The sequence below is a fragment of the Sebastes fasciatus genome, chromosome 22, assembly GCF_043250625.1.
Source record: "Sebastes fasciatus isolate fSebFas1 chromosome 22, fSebFas1.pri, whole genome shotgun sequence".
NCBI classification, from domain to species: domain Eukaryota; kingdom Metazoa; phylum Chordata; class Actinopteri; order Perciformes; family Sebastidae; genus Sebastes; species Sebastes fasciatus.
In genome coordinates, this window is record NC_133816.1 from 6908459 (window position 1) to 6928097 (window position 19639).

Genomic DNA, 19639 nt, shown 5'->3' on the forward strand with positions numbered 1-19639 from the left:
ATTAAAAAAGAACAAAATTACTGTTTAGGGACATCGCGCGGCATACAAATAATCACCTACCTGTAAAGGCTCATATTGAGGACCTATTATGCTAATTTTCAGGTGCATACTTGTAATTTGGGTTTCTACTAGAACATGTTTACATGCTTTATAGTTCAGTAGGCAGAATATTTTTGGCATCATTGGGCAAAAATTCCATAATATTCTTTCAGCATATTGTAATTCAAGTGTTCTGAGATAACTAGACTTCTGAACTTCCTCATGGATCTGTTTTCAGGCTTTAAAAAATATTGCCCGTGAGGGGAGACTTTGGCCGATCACAGGTCATTTCAGAGAGAACGTTCCTATTGGCTGTGCTCCGACTGGTGGGCGGTGCTTGGTATTTCCTCAACTGATCTCAACATGGCTGGCCGGTCACATACTTTCTCATTTTACAGCTAAACAGTACACTACAAGATGTTTCTGAAAACATCTGAGGCGAGAAATAGGCATTACAGCAACAGAATCTCGATTCATCGTTTGATCGGAGTTTGCGAGTGATTGACAGCTGCTCAGAGATGATAATAGTCCAGCTCGGCTCTGATTGGTTGTTTTCCTCCGGTCTGTAAAATCTTGCAGATGCCATTAGGATCACCGGAGGACACAGCTGCACATGATTTTTTTTTCAAATTACCTGTCTCACGCACTACTGTCAGGATATAGTGAGCATTTAATAAAAATAACTTTTTTTAATCATACTTGCTCTAATTCTACGCACTAGCAACACATTTAAGGAAAGGAAAAACGCACAAGAGGTCCTCCTTAAGTGTAATTCATGGAAGTGCATAGAGACTCTTAAAAATACTTTATTTAAAGGGGTAAAATTAAAAGTTGTTGGTAAGATGAGGGTACACAGTCTTTTATTCTATCATGACATTTCAGTTTTCTTGCAAGAGCATTTCAACTGAAGAATAAACACTTGATTACCATAACACAGAGCTTGGACACTGGGCATCGAATCTGCATTTTGAGCAACAGTTTCTTGGAATAAAATGTCACCCACTTTATCAATTAATGTGTGGAAAAGCAATTATCTTGAATTGGGTCTGTCTTAAGAACCGTGGACATCAATGGAAAAGGAAATTTGCAATGAAGGAATGCGAAAGGCCTTAATCGTTCTTGTGTTGTCGCAACGAAAATGGTTGACGCCGTTGCAGTTTCATCTTTTCTCCTTTGTTGCTTTTCTGCTGCTTATTTTTCTGTCCACCTTTATATTTGTGTATTTACGTCACACTAGCATAATATTCTTAATAGCTTCAAGAATTGCAGATTTTGAAAAAACTAAATTTAAAGTACACATTCATTTTGCTGCTTGTCGCAAGCAAAACATGCAGTCACTTTGATCATTTTATTGTTTGTCCAAGCAGAGTGCTTTGTTGGAATCGATTTCCCTCCAGTATAATTGGTGTCATGCCTGGTTTGGCTAAATAAGCCATTACACCAGCTCTGGCAAACTAAAAGGGCAGTGCTGACACTTTGCTTAAGAATATACTGAGCAATTACATTGACAAAAAAAGGTTTTAGGGCATTATGCTGTACAGAGCTCTCAGAACAATTTATGGTAGTATTAATAGGAATTACTCAGTTAGTCGAGATATGTCAGTTATCTAATCAAGTCTGTGATTTTAAGGTTATTGGGTGCATTATATACAATGTCGACCATGTTATTTGTTATCCCTGCTCTAGCTTTTCCAGTCGAGCGTGGTTCATGTAACATTCAGATCATGAATGGCAATAACATTTGCTGTTGCCAAATTCTGCAATATGTCATCTCGCTTTAACGTGTGTGTTTTTAGTTGACTTTTACTGTAATTGAAGCGCATTACCCAAAACTGGGTACACCTCTGATCATTCAGTCACGCGCAGTGAAAGTCTGTAAAACCCCAATTCACTGTCAGCTATCCAGAGGAGCTTAATGTATTTTTGTTAACAGAAAAGTACAAGGTTAAAAGGTTAATATCTGGCAGTGACTACAATTCTCTATGCTATTGTAGCACAGCATCCCTCCCTCCCCCCTCTCGCTCTCTCATTCGCTCTTCCACAAATGTGTTATTGTGTGAGTGCACACACACACAGATGCACACACACTCCCGGTACTCTCTCTCCTCCATTCAGTGTACAGCACACAGCAGAGCCATCCATCCAGACCCGTAGACCATGAAATTAGGTTAAGACGTAAGGCTGTGAATGACACAGGTGTGGATACAAATGAGAACATCCGAATGAAGAAGTACAGATCCAAGACGGCTGATACTGTAGTCGTTATAGGCATTCCGAATTATATTTCACAGCCTCCTCCTTCGTTTTATTTAGCCCACTTTTCCTGCTGTGTATTAGTGGTCAAGACAGGGCATTAGCATACATGCTGGGAAGCTGTGTGTAAGGATATTAGGAGCTCTGTCATATTCCAAATCTCATTTCCCATAGAAAACTTTAAAGTCGCTCAAGCTTGTCTGCACTCCTCTGCTCCCCTGTATAAATCAGAGCATTTCCTTTCTTGCTTTTTCCTTTTTTGAATATATTCAGATATTCAATTCTGCAGTCGTGTTCTTTTTTAATAATTCCCCTCCATGTACGACTCAGATTTAACGAATGACAAGCACAATGGCAATCATTGCTGCTCCTTTTTTACAACGATGTTAATGTACTAACCATATCGCCAGACAGAACTCTGGTATTGGACACATCTGCTAAACCCAGAATTCAATGACAATGTTCTTTGCCTTATACTCAACATTTTTTTAAATGAATTATTCCCACAATATACTGTATGTGGTTACAGTTAGGCAAGTAAAACTAAAGATTGTGAAATTTATTGATTGAAAGCCAATAGTAATTGTTGGTTGTACATTAAATGTGAACTCAAGCTTAAACACTGATGACATGTTTAGAATTTAGAAATTCTTAGAAAGATAATCCTGGCAAAAACATTTTTTTTTTACCTGTTCTTAAAGGTGTTCAATACAGAATTCAGAGCATATCTATTGCCTCCACACGGTTCACTTTATGAGAGCAGTGTCGACTCACGTGCACTAAAATGCATGCACGGTCGGCCCTGCTATGTAAACCAAGCACAGAGAAGCTTGGATTACAACACACACAGAGGGAGAGTGACTTCATTCTCTGCTCAGGTAGACATTACCCCACTATATCTTTACTTAGCAAATATTTATTTGCTGCAATATTAATGCCCTGAATTTTGAATTTAGCACCTTCAAGTCATAAAAACAGGAGAGAAATAAGTTAGATCAGACTTAGAAAATGGATCACCAGATTTGTTTTTTCACTTGCCGCTCAGGGCTTCCGTAGAGATAGCAGCAAGTAAGTTTGACAAAACATTTTAAGCAGTAATGGCAGAACATTTGTCTTCAAACCCAAAAAGCCCCATGCTCATTGTAAAGCTAATAATTGTAATTGCTGACTGCTTTTTTAAGGTGCAAAGTTCTGGCAAAAATGTGTTACCTTCGTAGAGGAGATATGTAATCAATTTGTATAGAAAAAAAATATGAATCATACATTACGTCTATTGCCATCCATACTTGTATCAAAACAGTCCATGCAAATTGATCACAGTGAAAATGTCATTGGATTTAATATGAATGTGGGATGATTCAGTGCTGTGTGAAACATGACAGCTAACATTTCACAGTTAAAATTTTAATTTTCAGATTAATTCAGCTTTTGTACCACTCAATAACGAAGATCGGTAATTTATTAAGTGAAAATGATTTCTCAAAGTGGGATAAACTGCAGGTTGATAGAGGTATAGAGAGGCACAGTACATTCACTGTGGTCTGACTATCCCAAATGTTGGCTGTTGATGATCATGCCAGTGGATTGAGAGTACTGCATTACGAAAGAAGTCATGACCAATTGGATAAAGATGATTACATAAAGGCAAGTCAATTAAGGTGTGTTTTCGGGAGTGATTTAAAACGGTGGTAGGGATTTGGCAAGGCTAGGCTCCAAGCTGCACAGGCCTTTCCAAAAAGCATTGATGGCAAACACCCAATCAATCCAGACTTTGGTGCAGCCAGCCATAATAGAGTTTGTTCTGTGTATAATGGAGAAATGAAGCTCGTCTCTCGATGTTCCCATCTTTTTTTATTTTACCAGAAAGAATCTGACAAGACAAACAATCGCAGTGTTGTTAAACCATCAGATTCATCATCAAACTGCTGTAGAAAAGGGCCACGGCTTTTGAAAGCAACCACATCTAGAGCTGGTAATGTGATAGCGCCATATTGACTATTGTTTTTACTATAATAGGTATTGACCTGTGCATCAGCGAGGATCTGCTGATGTCTGCAGTCCTTCAAATCCCACTGAGTTCAAACATGAAAAGTTTCTACTCCAATCACCATAGGCCTACATTGATACAAAAGACTGCTGAGCAGTTAAAAGGGAATGAAATATGTGCAATGGTGAATGTGATATCAGCTGAATCGGATTTTGATTGATAGGCCCTTTGGGGCCATGTGGGGTGCATGAAAGAGAGAGTCAAGAATGAATTTGCCAACTAATGACCCTTTCTGTTTTTGAATTATGTTTAACCTGGGTATTCAAGATAGCGTGACAGGGAGAATGAAGGGGTGGAGGTGTGAGTGGAATTGGAATGCCAATCAAGGAAAACAAACGCTATACACTACAGCTCAGGTTTAACTAATTACGTAGGAAGCCTTCAGTACACTCAAACTGTGCTATTATACAGTATAAACAAAGATGCATGAAAGGGAAAATTTCCCAACTTGTATGTGGATGTCCGCCGCCGGCTATATCCTCTTGCACGACTAATGCAGCCGCAGCCTTGGCCTCTGTCCGCTGCATTTCTGCAGTATCCGAGTCAGCCAAAACAAGGTACTCATAAGTTGGGATGCCATATTATCTGTTTGCAACACAAGCGAATAGAACAAGAAGTTCTGTTTTTGAGAGGCATCTAGAGCAATGCGCGCCCCGTGGCTTCCCAAGCTGAAATAGCCTGTAGTTCTTCCTCGCCTCCAACTACGTCAGTGTCACGTCAAATGACGGCGCTGGACGCGGAAAGATCAACAGATTTGTGCAGCTGCAAACCCCGCTTTCTCGGTCAATATAGCACATACTGAGGAATGTATTGCTTCAATCGACTACATTTACCATCAGCACTGATTGGACAGCCACATAAATGGTGGCAAATTTCCCTTTGACAACATAGCTCTATTCATAGTCAGTTAATATGAAATGAATAGACTTAAGTGGCAAATCAGTGTGTTAACTCTACTTGTCTACACACACACACACACATAATACATAAGCACTTGTGGGATGCCAAAGGGTCAAGTGGTTTTCAGTGCGTGCTATGAAAAGTCCTGATGCTAGCTAATATTTCCTGATGTGTTCTTTTTATTTGCATCCTGGGTGCTGCCTCAGCCAGCTCCTATTGTCAGAGCTTTCTATTTGAATGTCAACACTATTATTACAGCAGGTGATGCAACAGCAGGTGTCTCTCTGCCTGTCTGTCTCGTATCCTCCGTCTGTCTTCCTGTGTCTTTGTGCCTCTCTCTCTCTCTCTCTCTCTCTCTCTCTCTCTCTCTCTCTTCTCTCTCTCTCTCTCTCAGCCTCTACTGCTTTCCTTCCCTCAGTTTTGTTTAACAGCTATCATTATGTGTCTGCCAAATGGAATCCACTTGGAATCCACTATTTCTACCCTTTGCAAGCATCTCTATTTTTCTCGGCTTGACGTTCTACCACTCTTTCCCACTCACTCTGACTGTAATGGGTGAAACGGAGAAAGCTCCTTGTTGCCGTCTTGCCTCTCTTTTCCTATTGTTTACAGCCGAAGCCTTGACAGTGTTGCTTCAGACTAGCTCGGGGAAAATGGACACTTTGACATTTCACACCCTGAAATGTGGCAGCGCATGGTATTACTAGTAAACACTGTTCATTACCGCCTTGACAGCTGATGACCAAGATGCAACCCTCCCGCACCTGCCTCTGCCAAGACTGCACGCAAACAGGACTTTCTAACTTCAAGATGTTGAGAGCGATCAAAGCTGAGAGGCTCTGCGCTTTTCTATTTTCTTATCCTGTGCTCTTCTGTCTCCTTGTCCTTACTTTCAACCATGTAATCAAGTGCACTTTATTGCTGTCATGTCTGCATAGGTCTGACTATATTTTCAAACCGGGCTTCGTTGATGTTGAGAGACTTCAGACGTTTGGAAATGGGATGAGGAAGATGATAGATTACCTTTTAGAACAGAGAGAATGGCTAAATAAATAGATTATGAATTTAAGAATTTGACCTGTAGATGTAGTTTTGTAATAAGGGTGCTATCTGAACAGTAGCAGAAAATGATGAATGAAAATGGTTAGCATCGCAAAGTCTAAATTTCCTGTCACAAGCAATGGAGGACGAGTCAATCATTTTGCGCCTATCTATGTCAGTAAGCTTTCTATTTGAATTACTTGTGAAATGTTTCATGAGCTTGTAAAATTGAATAGTAAAACTGTAAAAAATGATCTCATATCTTTTGAGTATGTGCTCTACCAAATGATTAGGGCTCCAGCTGCAATTATGATATGGCTCTAAAAAGACTCATTCTTATATTGTACACAGAATATAATTTAGCTTCAGGTCACATGCTCCTGTACTTCCTTATTCAAACCGAATTGCTCATTCATTAAGGCACTGCATTCCTTCAGTTTGTCCAGTATGTCATTTTGAAGTCAGCATAGATCTGGCAAGCACACTTTAATGAATCTGAAGTGGTCTGGATTGCTTAGAGACTATCACTCCTTCATTATTTACAAGAGGGAGTAACGTGATTTCATTTTCTTATACATTTTAATCTGCCCCTCCGCTGAGGTGCACAGCTGTTTGCTGTGCTTACAGGGACACTGTGGCCTACAAAACACGGCCAAATGGTTCCCAACTTAATGAGATTTTATGGAAGTTTTAGTGAGATTGGTTTATATTATTTCTTTTTTACTTTTTTTCCGAATTTGAGAGTTTGTAGAAAATATGACTGAATCAAGACTTATCACATTTTGAGGATAAGACCTGGTCTTGTTGTGGACTCATAGTTTCTGATTCAGCTTCTTACAGTTTAGAGTTAAGAATTGAAAACAATAATGTATCAGCATAATGCAAATACATAATGAAAATGCACGTATATGCAAACGAAAAAGGGAAGGACCCAGTATACTGCCTTGTGGTTCCCCTATAAACCAAGAGGGACAGATGGTTCAATTTTAACCAATCAAAGAGCAAAACGAGTGTTGTGACGAGTGTTGTAAAGTTGTTCAAACATTTGCTCTTGAAATGATCGGTTCAGAACCTTGTTGCAGTCGTCTGAATTGAAAACGAGAGTATTATGAGAGAATCTTCAACAAAAAGGAAATATTACTAAGTAGCAACAGAGATTTCTAACAAATCTAGTAGAACTGTACACCTGTGAAGTCTTGTACAAATATAATTTTCATTTAGAGTGGCCCAAAAGACTGTTGTGACTGTGTTTGAATTCCGTAGTAAATGATTTTCATATTGGAATGTCCATACATTAATTGAAACACAAATTCTCTTGATCTGCATATTGATTTTCAGCTTAATTACATATTTTCCCATTAAGATGAGACATTTAATATCTGGATAATGCAATTCAATTTTCATTCTTCTAGTAAGGATTATTAACCATAGTTCATTAGACTTTGTCAATAGTATTGACGGTCGACACAGATGTTGAAACCAAGGCCCCCCTATTGCAAGGCTCGAGCATAATATACACTGTATTAAGATTAAAAACATACAATAATCACAATGACACTTTGTGGAGGTTACACTACACTGTGCTTACACTATCGTATATACAAATCTGATGTCAAAATATCACGAGCGTTAATCATACAAATGGTAGATTTATGGGCGAGTTTTGAGATTTAAATAATATATTTGACCATGAATCACATGCCACTCATGAGCCAATGATGTAACCAATAACCAATCAACAAAGTGCATTGTTGGAATCATTCGTAGCCAAACATGATTCGGGGTCCCTGCAAGTGCAGGATGTGGTCAGAGAGTGTGTGAATTTCCTATGGTGGTGATTATGAGAGTAGACAATTGGACAGCGGTTCAGCTTGCACCTCTGTTACATTCAAATTAGAAACAGGTGAATTGAGCATAATTATAGGTCCTCCGCAACATAGAATATAATATGAATGTCCAGTAATACTGAGGATCATAAACAACATGTCATTCATCTGTACAAATGACTCAATCATAGCTTTTATATATTGTATAAATAATAGGGCTGTCAAAGTTAATACGATAACGCGTTAACGCAAATTGCTTTAATACAGCAATGCGATTTGCGAATTGCAGTCGGATCAGTTTTAAAGTAAGAGTGAAGATATTTGTATCATAACTAGAAAACCTGTCGAAATGCTGTCGTTTTACCTTTAACATAATAGGCCTTCTCACAATCCTGATGTATTACATTCTGTGTCATCATAAATGCAGTTATTGAGAACAAAGACACAGTATGCAAAGAACATGCACCGTATGAAAAAAAAGAAAGCCACAGGTTATTGCGTCTGTATGATTACCTGGTTAAATTAGCCTAGATTATGCAAATATCATATCATCTCACAGTTTTGGCCTTGAAACTATATGCCCATTCTGTTCCTATGCTATAAATGTTTGACATATGGGTTTCATCACTGTAGAGATATGGAATTCATTTTGGCACATCTAAGCATTTTAATGACAGTCACTAATATCATTCATATCTGCAGAATTTCCAGTTCACTGGCTGGATATTCTCATATCCGGTGGGACTGGAAATGCCACTTTTTCTTCCTAAAGAGGCAACAGCAATATTGCATGTCTTTTGAGTATATGCAAAGCATTTCCCATTTTCCTTCAACAGCGCTCACTCAGAGCAGCCGTGGCAAATATCATTAAATGCCCTGCTAACACCCTACCCCCTCTACACACTCACACATATACACAAACAAACACGCGTACAAAAACCGCCTCTCCCTTCTCTCTACCCATACTCATTTTCCCCCTTCTTTTTCTTCCCGGCTATCACTCAGTGGCAGTGCGCGAGGGAAAGGGAGTGCATTGATCTGCCAAAGTGAGCAGCCATTTCACAGGGCGAGTCTGCGCGGCGCTCCTGTCCCTGAATGGGAATTGCTCATTTCACCTGGCCGCCTCGCCTTTAGCAGACTAGTGGGAAGCCCCGCAAGAGAGGGACAGAGGGGAGGGGGGGTGGGGAGCGCGGGAGTCAGGGTGCCCTGGTCAGGGCTTGGCAGGCGGCAGATAAGAGCTCCTCATGCTGCTCCTGCATCCACTTACCACTGCTGCTGGAGCTCAGCCTCTCTCTCTCTCTCTCTCTCTCTCTCTCTCTCTCTCTCTCTCTCTCTCTCTCTTTCTCTTTCTCTCTCTCTCTCTCTCTCTCTCTTTCTCTCTGTCTTTCACACACTCACATACGCATAGCTTTTCTCCACACATGTGAGGCACTAATAATAACTTTGGCGTTCTGGTGAGTCAGCCTTCTTTCCTCAGGCAAGGATAAAAGTAAAACATGGTGCCTTTATTGAGTCTGAAATCACTAACTGTGGAATTCCCTGAACAGGGCTTTAGCTCAGCCTGTATTGCATTCACTGCCAAGATGCCATGTGTCCACGAGATCTAATATTGTGTCCAAAGCAGGTGCTGATAGACTGATAAACAAGCCAGTAAACTATTTATGACATTCACATGCAGTATAGGAAATGTGTAGTTCTGAAGATCAAAAGACTTGTAGCTGAATAACTTGGCTCATTTCCATCTCAATATGGACTATGTATTTTTTAGGTTAATCATCGGGTGACTAAACTGAATGTTCAACATGTTCAAAAAATATGTGATGTTGCCAATTTCCGCTTTATTTCCAACGTTAGATATTTCATATACCAAACTTGTCTGGTTGTAATTAAGTTTATATACTTCCGATTTGTTTTGCCAAATTTGCTCTGAAGGAAACTCAATAGTTGCCTTAACATGGCAAACTCAGACTCAACAGCTGACTGCCCCAAACTGCATGTGATTATCATAAAGTGGGCATGTCTATAAAGGAGAGACTCCAGAGCATTTTAAAGTCCAAAAGTCTAAATCTTTTGAAAAAAGATAGATGTAATCATTTCCAAAATTCACAACATGCTTTTATCTAATAAAATTAATTAATATTCTGCTTCAATCCATATTTGTTGGCGTTTAGCCTTTAAAAAATATAGTTTTCACTGAGGCCAAAAAACTGTTTACTCTCCCGGTTGCTTCAAACAAAGGGAGGCCCACACCTGTATTAACAGGGCAGTCTAGCAGCAAACTAACAGCACCATAAATTGTATTTATATTACCACGATAACAAATAATATTTTTTTTCCCCCATTTTTTTTAGGGTGATGACATTGAAAAATATGACGACAAATATTTTAAGCTTTGTTCGAAAAACTAAATAGAAGCTTTGAATGTTAAAGAATTACATTTGGTACAGCCCTATTCCTTGCATATACATTGGTTGCATATTGGTTCCAGATTACATACTGTATACATGTAATGCTTTGTATATTCACTTATACAATGGCAGCGAATGGAAGTTTGTTTGTGGTGCTCACTGAATTGAAAAATTGCATTTGAAAAAAAATCCAAATCCATGTGTCCTTGTTAGTCTGGATAACTGAAATGAAAAGTCATTCAGTTCCATTGTATTGAAGCAGAAATGGAAATGTCAGACACGGATATCACAAAACCAAAAGTATCGGCTTGGCTTGGTACCAGAATTAAGTGAAAGTATCCACTTCTTTTTTCTTGTAATTTGCATCTACCAAACGTAATTTGTCATGATTGCTTCAGAATTTTTATTTTTAATACATGACACTTCTTGCCTTTTTATGAGATTTATGCTATCATGTCAACTAAATCCGTTTCCGCCAAACTTAACTTGCATATAAGTGGAGCCTTCAGCCCTCCAGTATCTGACTGACTCACCTCTCCGGCAGTGACCCCTCCCTACCCCTCCACCTCCCCATCCTTCAAGTGTCCGAAATGCATTCCATCCAGCCACTTCATTCCCCTACTTCATCCTTCACGTGTTCTCAAATTTATTTCTCTCTCTATCTCTCCACCCTGGTCAGCACACTTCCCTCCCTCCATCTAGCCTATCTCTCTGCTGCTCTCCTTGCTCAGTGACAGTCTCATCACACTCTATCAATCAGGCTTGTGAGGCCCGGGCGCAGTGCAGCACAGCATCTCACAGTCCTAGTCTGGTCCCATCAGTGCCAGTCAGTCTCCCTCACTCTCTCAGTCACTTTAAAAAGGTTTAGGTTGCCAGATATAGTCTGTTTCCCCCACCCCGCCCCATCGCAGGTCAGGAGATGGGAGGGATTGAGCCGGAGTCGAGATTCAGCTTAGCACTTGATTTGATATCGCTTGACACATTCTCTTTCCTGTCTCGACACTCAAAATATAAAATTTAAACAAAGATGGATGTTTGGACACATGATCATCTGGAGCCCCTTTGCTTATAAATTTGAAAACATTAAAAAACGCAGCATGTGGGCGCCCTTGATGTGTCGCATGGGATTTAAGCAAATGGGAAATGATGCAAAACAGAGGTCAGAACATTCTTGTCCTACGCTCATCAGCTATTCTTTTCAGTCTCTTACCTGCCGCAGGCCTCATCCTGTGGTTGACGTCTCAGGAAAGAGAACTGCATAAATGAGAAAGACAGAGGGGAACAGGATAGGGATGAATAGCTTCATCAGCCTGTCTATGTGTGGAGTAAAAAACGGCCATTTCTGTACATTTATTACCAACAGCTTCATAAAAATAAAGCACCAATGAAGTTTACTGTACAGTATTTGCCATAAAAACTCTTATTGTGATGTTGTTCATTTAATTAGTTAATTACTCAGCACCATCACTGGACGTACACAATATATAAAGACATACAGGGTACTTGTATCGCAACCAAATTTCAGTTGAAGGAACAGAAAATTGCGTGTGCAGCAGAGAATGACTTAACCACAGTTATCGATTGGCTTTGTGAATTATAATGAAAACAAGTGTAATTACATTTTCCTTTAAGTAGCACAACAAATTAGGCTTGTGAGTTATTCTGGAAGCGAAAAGTCTCGCAATTTAATGTGCTGGGAAGATTTTCTCAGGCTATTTTCTTGCTAAATGCATTAGCAGATGCTGCTGTGCCCATACAAGCCTGTGGTCTAATATTCTTGTAAATGATTAGCTACTTATTTAACCAACAGAGTGAAATGTGCTTTGGGTGGTTGCAACAAAAATGAGTTGGGGGATAAACATTTTTTTTTTTTTTTTTAGCTACAGTTGGTGAGCTTTAATTTGACTCTTTCTATTTTAAAACATTATTGTAGGGCAAATGAGATGATTAGCAATGATGATTATGAATGTCTTTCTGCCCAACATGTCTGTCGTGCTAATTCCCAATTTTCTGTGTGAATGTAGTTGGCTGCTTTTTATGTAAAAGCGGAAATGGAAGCAAATGGATATTTAGTTGCATTAAAAGGTCTTCATTAGGGCTGTCAATCGATTCAAATATTTGACCGCCAATAATCGCATGGTTGTCCATAGTTTATCGAGATTAATCACAAATTAATCACACATTTTTTATCCATTCAAAATGTACCTTAAAGGGAGATTTGTCAAGTATTTCATACTCTTATCAACATGGAAGTGGACAAATATACTTGCTCTATGTAAATGTATGTATATATGTATTATTAGAAATCAATTAACAACACAAAAGAATGACCGATATTGTCCAGAAACTCTCACAGGTACTGCATTTAAAATAAAAAAATATGCTCAAATCATAACATGGCAAACTGCAGCCCAACAGTCGACAACAGTTGTCAGTGTGTCAGTGTGCTGACTTGACTATGACTTGCCCAAAACTGCATGTGATTATCATAGGGTGGGCATGTCTGTAAAGGGGAGACTTGTGGGTACCCATAGAACTCATTTGCATTCACATATCTTGAGGTCAGAGGTCAAGGGACCCCTTTGAAAATGACCATACCAGTTTTTCCTCTCCAAAATGTAGCGTAAGTTTGGAACATTATTTAGCCTCCTTTGCAACAAGTATGTAACTAGTATGACATGGTTGGTACCAATGGATTCCTTAGATTTTCTAGTTTCATATGCTATCTTCACTCTTGCTTTAAAACTGAGCCCGCTATAAACTAAAAATCGCCAATTGCGTCAATGCGTTAAAGAAATCAGTGGTGTTAAAACTAATTTGCGTTATTATTGCATTAACTTTGACAGCCCTAGTCTTCATATAGTGGAAACAGAATTGTTCATTTTGAGCTTTAATGTGTAAATGACTGGCAAACATAATTATCCAGGTGAGGATCTTCACCTTGACTTCTTCAGCAGTGTTGTTGCTAAGTTCCCTTGTTATCTGCGTTCCCTCTATACACCCTGTTCATGCTAATGAATCCACAAATTAAATTGTAGAACAGAGGAATATTAGGGCGCCTGCCGTTTTGATGTGGCGAGGAATACTCAATTAGGCTGGATTTTGCCTCCGTAATTATTACATTATAGCTAAGATAAGTGTTCAATGGCAACACGAGCTTTGATGGACTCCATTCTGTAACAAAGGCAACGGGTGAGCAAAGACGAAAATGCCAGAACAGAAGAGCGAAGGGGTAAAAAAAAAAAAAAAAGCAAGCGAGAAAGTGACAAGAAAGCTATCGCACGGGAGCTCCTGTCTGCAGCAGCCATATTTCATTACACAGCACCAAAGCTTAGGAGGCAATCAAGCATATTTAGCCATCCTCATCTCTCCCCCCCCAAAGCAATTATTACTCCCCAGTTTTTTACTGTGCTTTGCCATGGGGAAAATGAACCGCAGTACTTATCAGCTCAATGCATACACAAGTGACTGGGGTGGAGGACATGTAGGTGTGTATGTGTGTGTGTGTGTGTGTGCGTGTGTGTGTGTGTGTGTGTGTGAGCAAGGGCATGCGCGGACGCTTTGTTTATGTTTTGGGGAGGCGTTGCCGGGGAGGGCGGTGGCGCGCTGACCACTAGTGAGCAAATAGGTTACCTTTTTCAATCCCATTAGCTCGGTAACATCAGCACATTTAGGGGCAGCAGGCGGAGCGAGTGGAGATACAGAGATAACCATAAACATGTCACCAAAAATGCATTGTTATTTGCATTCATATTGGAAAGAGCCAAATTGATGTGGGGTCAAACAGGGAAGGTGAGGGTTTATGACCTGTGCATAGCTCTGCTGTCAGCAGCTCTGATCTATCGGACCGGCCAGCCTTGTCAGGCTTTACGCCTGATTATATTATCATGGCTGACGATCAATGCGAATGAATGATCGTTCATCCGCAAAGGGGAGTCGAATGAATAAAGCAGAATGCAAACAGGACATTCTTTAGTAATACAGTGACTAGAAATGCATTCCCCATCCTGAAGCCATCTAGTTAAGTGATGCATTGCATGCCAGTGCAACACAAAACGCTTTCAAAATACTTTGGCTGTCTCTTGCTCTTTTATTCCTCCTGTGTGTTTTTTTGAAATATTATCTAGCAGTAATAGAGTGAAGCGGCAGAACTGTGAAGTAAAAAAACAAAAAAACAAACATACTTCACTATTCTGTGGGTTTTGAGCAGCTAATGTGCACTCATTTGGGTGGCACAGCCGCCAACTGCAGCATTAGTCCCCATCTGGGGACTTGTGTTTTGGTGAAAGTGCTTCTCCATTTGTGAGACTCTTCAGTTCTGGGCATCCTCCCCGAGCCCATAACTCAACGTCCCTCTATCACTCCCATGCGACTGGCTGTCATAATCATCAGCATTATGCTACCTCAATGGGCCTGATTTACAAGTCTGGACATGGCACCAGCTCTGCGCCAAGGGGTAAACATGAGGCTGTTTGCTACCGCCAAGCCTATTTCTCCTTACTGCATTTAATGGGTGGGAGAGAGCCATATTCATAACACAAAAAGTAGCTTTTTAGATCTATGATTTGTTTACAACACTGCTAATAAAACCCGTATAAAAGGTCTCTGATTTTGCTCAAAATCCAAAATATGTGCTTTAATTTGGCAGTTTGTATGAAAGCAGTCTGCTGCATAATTTAGGATGCAATGTAGTATACATGATTGCATGCATGTATTAGGTTCAACATGTTTTTTGATCAGGGACTGTATGAAATAATTGGGGGAGGATCTTATGTTAAAAAAGCAAGGCCCTTGTGAGAGTTATTCATATTAATTAATAAATAATAATTCTGATATAATTAATTACTTCTATAAATAACTCCCCTTCTAACACCCGCCCCCCAAATGTGTCAAAAGGGTTATGCATGTTTTTTTTGCTGATGGAAGGGTGGTCTGAATTTTTGGGGGAGAGCTAAGGAGGGTTGTTTTGTGTTCTCAGCTCATATTTATATTTCATTGCAGCCTTCCCTTGCAAATAAAATAGATGATAAAATTGTTGGCAGCTTTAGTGGGTGTGCAACATGCTGAGGACAGCAATCCTGTCTCTGTTTGCCCATCATAATCAACTGGTAGCCCAAAGGGCCAGTAGATCAGTTTTAGAAACATTTTCTCTACACAGTCCCTCACACCATAATTTAGTTAGCCAGAAATATAATTAATACAATAATGGCTCAGCATGACATGCTGGACCCAGGTTACTCATTCATAGCAGTAACAACTGTGTTTTTATTAAAGAAATAGATTGATTCAAATATTCACCACTTTAAAAAAATGTTTTCCACAGATGTGACAATTAATAATGAAACGTTTAATGCATAATGGACTCTATTTAAAAAGTATTGTTACATTAAGAAATTATGGTTACATTTGATTTATATTTTATTTTATTTAATAATTAAATTTTCTTATATTCTTTGTATATTTATATCTTGAAGTTGAGCAATTCAATATTATTATTATTATTATTATTATTATTTATCTATTTATATATATGTGTGTGTGTATATATTTCAAATAGGAAGTACCATATATGTTGTACCCATATATGTTGAATATCACATTAATTATATTAATTTGTACATAAGTTATATTAAACATATACTGTATATGCAATGTCCATGGGACATGATTAAATTGTATGAAACTATATATATATATTCCGTCTGAATATGCAACATCTAAACAGTCTCCCATTGCTTTAGATATTGAAGTGTCTTTCATGGAGTAATGGTATGTCTTATTATACGTCTCTGGACTTTGATCATACTTTCTTCACCTTGAGGCAGCACCTGGTCCTTCCCTTAACCCTCTCTCATCTCACCCTCACTCATTCCATAATATTATATTAGCCCATATTCATCCACATATTGCGGCTGCTAAGTGATAGGCCACATAAATCAATTTTTATATATACACACACAATAACTGTTATGTGCGGCTTCCAAAGCGCCTGCTGATAGCTGCCATTTCTTATCACTCCGGTTGAATATAGCGCCGTTATGAAGGCACTTTCGCTCGCTGTCTAAATGGAAGAGACTGAGAGAGAGGGGGGAATGCATTTTTGTTCAAATGACTTAAGCTGCCTACAGAGCTCTTTGTAAAGCTGCACGGTGATGAAAATTCACTGGAAATCTTGATGACAGAGAATCACCTATGTACCTGTGGATTTCTTTTCTCATTATGTTGTGTGCAGATACTGTGATTCCTGGGTTCATACAGTATGTATTTTTATTTTGCACATACAATAAACTCATGCTGGTAAATACAATCAGGAAGCACAGAAAAGCATGCAGCTTTCTTAGTACTTTAGGAGAGGTACTAAAGCAACATCCATCATGCGATCACTCCGTCACAGGGCTCATGAATAGACCCTGTCCCTCCCAGTTTCTTTATATTTATGCCTCTCAAGAAATAGTAACTCTGCACATCTGCGGTATTAATTTGAAACGCCTGATACATAAGCTAATCAAGCATGTTTATTTTTCCTCTTGTTGAGTTGTGGGCTTTAACATTTGCGACGAAATGTGTACCCTGTAGTTAATGAACTAAGCTGAAATGAGCTCTCATAACTGTGAAGTGAAAACACATTTGCTCATAAGGTTCCAGCAAGGCAGAATTAGATGTTTTCTCCAAATGGGCATCAAGTATAGGATAGTAGGGAGGGCCCGTCGGCGGACACTGTGATGTCGTGAGTGCGTTTGATAGACAACAGCCCAGCAGGAGAATAAAGAGAGGAAGTGGGATTCAGGACTACAGAGCCAAGAGACACTTTCTCTTTCACTCTCTTGCTCCCAACTGCTCCCAGTGCCAGCAACATGGGCCGCTGCACAGACAGATGGCGAGGAGGTGTGTGTGTGTGTGTGCACACGCGAGTGGTGGGTGGTGACGCCATTCGGCTTTGTGCAAGTGTGAGAGAGGGAGTGCGAGAGATATAAGGGGAGAAAATGAAGGAGGGAAAAGCACTGCAGAGGTGTGTGTGTGTGTGTGTGTGTGTGTGTATATGTATGTTTGAGCGGTGACTTTCTCATCCAGTGATTAATCCACATGCACTACACTTTTTTTTTTTTTTTATTCCACATCCAAATAGCTTGTGTACTTCATTACAGCAGCAATAAAAAGTTCCTTTGCGCTCTCACTTTGCGCTCGCCCGTCATACTGCGCATGCAGGGTAGACATTGCTCTCCTGATGACTGGAGGCACACCTACTGGAAGAGCTGTGGGTGTGAGGGGCATGATTCCATATTGACAGACTGCCATCTACTGGATTTTACTATAATTTCAATACATACTATTTTATCATCATGACTTCTCTTGCATACAGTATATGCATACATGCATTTCCTTTCAATGATTGGGATTTATTTGTTCCAGCTTCATGCACATATGTAAAGAAAGCAACTATCTCAGCTAATTTAGTCTGTTTTGCATCTCCCCTTCCTCAGTGTATTCTTTAGAAGACAGGTTATGGGCTCTCTGATGAAGACCTTCACTGCTAAAATTAGTTTTTATCCTTTTAGTAGACATGTTTAAGAAATAAGCTTGAAAATTAGAAAAATAATTAAAATCCACAGTTTTATTTGAATACATATTTCGAAACTTAAGAGACGGATATGAATTCGTAGATAACGTTGAGTAAACTAAATTACTGCAACCTGTTTTTTTTAAAGAAGAATCCTAAGAAAATTCACTTGGTGTAAAAATAAACCAGAAGCCATTGATAAAGACTCTGTTTACTTATTAATATTACATTTTTGCATGTAAATCTACAAGGAAAATCAAAGCAAATGGAAGCCAATCACTTTAATGATGGGAGGTAAATAGCACTGCCTCAGATGGAGTCACTCCGAGGGCAAATGGTGACGCACAGCACCATCTTGTGGTTGCATCAAACTGGATAAAGGTTGGCAAAAAAAAACACCATTTGAGTGAAAAATTGCCAAATGTAGAAATCTAATGTGAAGCCAGGATATTCATCGACAGTTAAAATAATTCCCCTAAAAGTTTGACACCAAAGGAGACGTATATTAACATTTCTCTTTCATTCCTTTGGGGGATTGTAATCCGATTAAGCGTGCAGAGGTTTTAATTGAATGGATCATAACACTTGCTTTTGCCGTGTGGACATATATGTTTGCAATATCATGAGGAACGATGCAATTAGTCATGTCTATAAGCAATGCTATTCCGTATGCACATGTGCATGCAATTGTATGCTTGAGAGTGAGATCTTGTGTTTCAAAAGGCACCAGAACCATTACCTGTCACGCGACTAATGAGCAGCCCGCGTGCCGTTAACGGTCATGAAATATGCACCGCACTTAAATACCTCATCCATAGCGCCTTGAGATAAATCCGTGCATTTCATTAAACACACACGGTGGCTCGGCTGCGATAATAACTCCTCCTTTTGCAATAACTTGTCTACGCTTGTTTCTTAATAATCACAAAACCAATGTAATGTTAGAGAATTAGCGTGTTTATTATGGCAAATTAGGGATCTGAACCTTCACAGGGCGCACGGTATGGAAGTATGCACTGTATTTAAGGAAGTAATTTGGAGGTTATCATAAATTGTCGCTAATCATTTAATATTGTCCTTTTTTGTGTTTTCCTGATCTACTATGTCCAGTACTTCAATCTCTAATCCTGTCTGTTTGTGGCTTAGTAAAGATTCACCCTGGGAAACCGTTAGCTGCTATCTGACATGAAACAGATTTGATCCATTTTGCAGAGCATATCTGTCTTTTTCAGACAGGCCGTTTTCAAAAGAAATATGTCAGCAGTCTGGGGATTATGCTTCTTTTTTTTTTTGCTAATAACCAAAAGACCCAACCTGCCCGACATTTCTTTGGTTCGACAATGCAGAGCGCGGAGCAAAAGTCCATTCCCATTTAGATGCTTATTTTTGATCTTCTTTTATTCCCATTGTATTGGTAGTTGGTACAATCAGATGTATTAACCATTAACTCCGCACTCCGCTGAGTTGCGTGATTATCTCGTGCAAATTAAACGTGATTTAGCAGAGGAAAAAAAAAACAGAACATGGACTAATTCCACAACCTTGTTCTGCTGATGTTGAGCGAATA

The 19639-nt window shown here is 39.3% G+C and overlaps 1 protein-coding gene across 20 annotated transcripts in view; it reads right to left on the reverse strand.

The window, feature by feature from the left end:
- The window catches only part of LOC141760990 (receptor-type tyrosine-protein phosphatase delta), a 400655-nt gene that overhangs the window by 212371 nt on the left and 168645 nt on the right, over positions 1 to 19639 (reverse strand). For all 20 annotated transcript variants that reach the window (XM_074624152.1, XM_074624149.1, XM_074624146.1 and 17 more), the window contains exon 7: positions 11725 to 11768. The gene's annotated coding sequence lies outside the window, so the exon portion shown is untranslated. The remainder of the gene's footprint in view (positions 1 to 11724; positions 11769 to 19639) is intronic.